Genomic DNA, 4614 nt, shown 5'->3' with positions numbered 1-4614 from the left:
AGGACATGAATGAGGAAGTAGAGGAGTTAGGATGTCCATCACTTGGAATAAGCAAGTAAAACTTGGTGATGCACACCATGGAGCACAATATCACATTTAGAAGCAATGAACTAGATGTACATGTAACAGCACAGACAGATCTTTAAAACATGGTATAGAGTAAGAAAAGTAAGATGCAGATTGGAACCATTATATGTAATTTTATAAAAGGGTTTAACATGCACAAACAACAATACTGTTTTTTTTTTACAAGGTTGCACACAAATTCAAGAAAGCATATAAACCACATTACGACTGTTGCCTGTAGCTGGAAAGAGAGCAGGGTTGGAAGATAAATAGTATATACGTAAATAAACAAAAATGAGCTGGGTACGGACCTTGATGATACCGGGCCTTGAAATGAGTATGGTTAGCTCCATCCTGGCACCTGAGGTAATTAAAGGAGGAAGAGATGAAGAAGTAAGGGAAGGGCTGGTTATCTGGAGTTGAAAGCTGGGTAGATTGAATGTAAACAGCAGCTAAGAGGTATTGGTAAATTTAGTGCTCACTTTGGCAGCAGCACATATACTAAAATTGGAGTGATACAGAGAAGATTAGCACGGCCCAGCACAAGGATGACATGCAAATTTGTGAAGGGTTCCACATTTTTTAAAATTTCCCACTCATCAACCAGGAAGAACCAAATTTACTCTTCATTCACACAAACATTCATTTACTCATTTAGTAGATAACTTCTCCCTGTCCACTGAAAAAAAAAAAAAAAAAAAAAGAGGTATTGGTAAATTTAGAAAGACACCTGAAACATGCATAGCTCAGCTCTTTATCTTTCTCTTGGGAGCCAGCCTCCGTTGTGAGGTCTCGCTTAGGTTTGGGCCTCCTAGGATTGAGTGGGCAAATCTTAATTCTGTGGTTTAGCTAGTAGGCCCATTTAGGTTCCACACTTCCAGCTGAACTTAATTAGTGAAGACTTCCATTCTTACTTTCTTACTCAAATTGCTCATCACTGGGTAGGTAAGAGGGATGCTATTAATTGGGAGCCCTTCTTGGAGACTACAGCTTTCACAGGCACGCAAGTAACCTGAACTTTGTTATTATAATGATTTGCCAGCCAATTTTTCTATCATCTTATCCACCTGGATCAAGGTACAGCCCGGACTTAACAAAAAGCAGCATATTGAGCTAAGGAGTAAAGGTACTATTCTCACCACTAGAGAGGAGTGTAGCTGTTATCGGAGTTTCCTATCAGAATCTGTTGACTCAGGTTTGTGTGTAAAATTAAATTCACAGATTAAACAAGCTTGCTTATCAGGCTTTCGCTGGACATTTTCAATTATTACTATGTTACTAGGATAGGGTATTCTAGAAGGAAAAATGAAAATAGGGCTGCAGACATGCTGGGAACAATGGGCAGGAGGCAGCAAGAGAGTCAAACAGCACTTAGAAACCTTAGCCATGGAGGAGAGCCTTGTCCAGTACAACAACTGACATCCGTAGCCTCAGGACAAAGCAAATTTCTGCTCCATATTCTGCTCATTAGGTGAGAAAATATCTAATCCATTTTCAATAGATTGTCATTTTTAAAAAGGCATCTGAAATGGCTAACTTCAGCTATTTGAAAAATCAGTAATGTGCAATATCTCATCCCTCAGTCTTATTTGATAAATGAGATATGGTCTGATATTACTGTCTTAAAATAATTATATATTTATAAAGTCTAATTTTGATACTCTTCTAAAAATGTACACTTTATTCCTCTCTGTAGTGATCTAAATAATAAAGCCAAGTTTATTATTATGAATGCTTTGTACTTCTAAGGTGTTTTCTAAATCCAGTTAAACATGCAAGTGTGTTAAACAAAGAAGTATCTTCAATTTAAACCATTATCCTAGATGCTTTCTGGCTTTATAGAATGCTGTGGATTTGCAATATGTGTGTTTTATATTTTGCAATGGTAGACTTTGATCAGGTGAAACATAGTTAAATAGTAATCCGTAATAAATTTATATTACATATACAGCCATGTTTGCAAAACTTCTTTCCATCTTATAATGATAATAATGACTTTAACTTTTAATTTCTTCCATTCTAGTTTGAGGAAACTGTGAGTGTGTTTGAAAACTTTGGCTGGCAGTAATGCTTCTAAGATCATTCGAACACACATCTTCCAGTGTGTTAGAAACACACATCTGATCTCTGGAGTTGTTACATTCATGCAAATGCTTAGATCTTCATGCACACTGAATTAGAAGGAATCAATATAAATATGAGTAGATATCTTTACATTGCAGAGTAGAAATCTGCTGAGAATTATTTATCACATACTCCAGAAACTGAACATAAAAAAGTTAACTATTTTTATGCTTAAAATGCAATATGTGATTATTCTATAAAGGTAAACATTTAAAAAGTATAGGACAGAGTGAGGTTTGTGTCTTCTTGATTCCCTTTCCTGACCCTCCTCAGATAACCACTGTTATATTTTGTGTGTATCCCTTCAGAACTTCCAAAACTGGGCTTTTGATTTTGGCACAGGAATGTTGCTATTCAAATATAATTATTATACTGTGACTACACTGACCATCATACAGATAAAGTTTTTAAATGCAGATAAAATGTGGTTTTATATATGTAAAGTTATAATAGGGACTTTGAGGAATCATTTTACAGTGTTAAACCTGACTCATTTCAAATTCAATTCTTTTGTACCGGAAGAGCTGGTTAGGCCTGTTTTTCCTGGTTCCCACAGTCTTCCAGGCTCAATCCATCTTTACCCTAAATTCTTATACACCCAGTGAAAACTTGTTTTTGCAATATCTATATATTTAACTTTTAATAATTGTAGGATAAATTGCTTTTCTACTTTTCTTCTTTGTAGGAAAAAAATCGACTAGTATAGGCAATAGTAGCTTGAACTCTGCGTCTGACAGACTGAATACTTTGGAGATGGTTATTGCCAAGTTTTTTGGGTCTTAAATAAATAAAAAGCTTAACAGTTTGTCATTTCACGCTTTTAAGTACATCAAAAGCGTTGGATGAACGTAAGTAGTGGAGTAATTTTCAGTTTTACATTTTCAATTATCAATGCTTGGTTAAAGTGAGCAAATACTAAATAAATGCATAAAAGTGCTTACTAAATAAATGGAAACAAAAAGTGGCTCTAATAAAAATGTTGCAATATTTTCTCATCAATAATTGAAAAGACAAATGATTCCAAGTTCATTCATTCATTCATTCACTCATTCATCTGATGTTTGATTAGTGCGCCCAACTGTCCATCTATCCGTCCACCTGTCCATCCATCTTTCTACCCATGCCTTCTTTTAAAAAATACTTTTTAAACACCTTCTCTGGGCATGGCATGTAAGAGGATATTAAGACAAAATGAAACAAAACATAAAACACCAATGGCATCTCCAAGAAGGTAAACATCAACAGTCTAGTTACAATTCTTGAAGTGGATATTTTGGGGTAATATTTCTCAAGAAAAAAGTCATAAAGTTGATTTATACAAGCCTGAAGTAAATTGTCTTGGAAATTAAAATTCAAGATAGACATTTGTAGTTAATGACCTTACCCTGGAGGATCTCAATTTAATAGAACTGGATTTGCATACATAGTTATTAACTGTGAGTTCTTGATCAAATTGTTTTTTTGTTCAGTGCCGGATTCCTCATCTGTCATAGAGAGATAATGAAACCTACTTCTCAAACTCATCAGGAATATTAAAATATTATACTTGAAAGCCTTTCTAATTCTACCGTGTAGTACAGTTCTAAGGTCACTTTTACAGGCATTTCTTTCTTCCTTTCACTTTTCGAAACAAGGTCTCCCTCTGTTGCCCATTCAGGCATGAAGTGGTATAATCTTAACTTGCCGCAGCCCCTACCTCCTCGGCTTGGGTGATCTGGGACTACTGGCATGCATCACCATGCCCAGCTAATTTTTTTGTATATTTTGTAGGGACACGGTTTCTTCATGTTGCCCAGGCTGGTCTTGAACTCTTGGGCTCAAGCAATCCGCTTGCCTTGGCCTCCCAAAGTGTTGGGATTACAGGTGTGAGCCATCGCACCCAGGCAAATTTTTGATGTTTTGTAGAGACAAGGTCTCACTATGTTGCCAGGCTGGTCTCAAACTTCTGGATGCAAGTGAACCTCCCACCTCGGCCTCCCAAAGTGCTGGGATTACAGGTGTAAGCCACCATGCCCAGCTTACAGGTATTTCAGTGAGGTAAAGACACATTTTCAGAAGTACGGAAGACTTTTCCTTATTTTGTGCAACCATTGTGTTTGCACTATCGTTAATGATATTTTGTTCCAATGTAAAATTAGTCAATGTTGGTAAGCCACGATAAATCTATATCTAAGTATTTGGTCTAGTTGATTCTAGTATAGGAAGGAGTGCTGGAAGTGAGGAAGGGTGGACAGAAGAGATAGAAAGTGCTGCAATGTGGGGTGAGAAAACAGGAGTGGGCAGTGAGAGATGGTGTGGAGTGGTAGCTGTACAGAGCTGGCCTTACCATAGATTGTTTCATGCTGGCGATCATTCTGGAGCTGATTCTCTCAATCAACCTGAGGGCCCATGGATATTTTGAAAGTGCACCTTAAAATTCTAGAA

The 4614-nt window shown here is 36.7% G+C and overlaps 1 non-coding gene across 1 annotated transcript; it reads left to right on the top strand.

The window, feature by feature from the left end:
- Positions 1–540: 540 nt before the first annotated feature.
- On the top strand, positions 541–649 carry LOC114677787 (U6 spliceosomal RNA). The gene has a single exon (XR_003729233.2). It is a non-coding gene; the product is annotated as a U6 spliceosomal RNA (small nuclear RNA).
- The last annotated feature ends 3965 nt before the right edge of the window (positions 650–4614 follow it).

The sequence above is a fragment of the Macaca mulatta genome, chromosome 4, assembly GCF_049350105.2.
Source record: "Macaca mulatta isolate MMU2019108-1 chromosome 4, T2T-MMU8v2.0, whole genome shotgun sequence".
Lineage (NCBI taxonomy): Eukaryota > Metazoa > Chordata > Mammalia > Primates > Cercopithecidae > Macaca > Macaca mulatta.
Note: the sequence above shows the minus strand (reverse complement) of the source record. Positions and strands in the feature narration are given on the sequence as shown.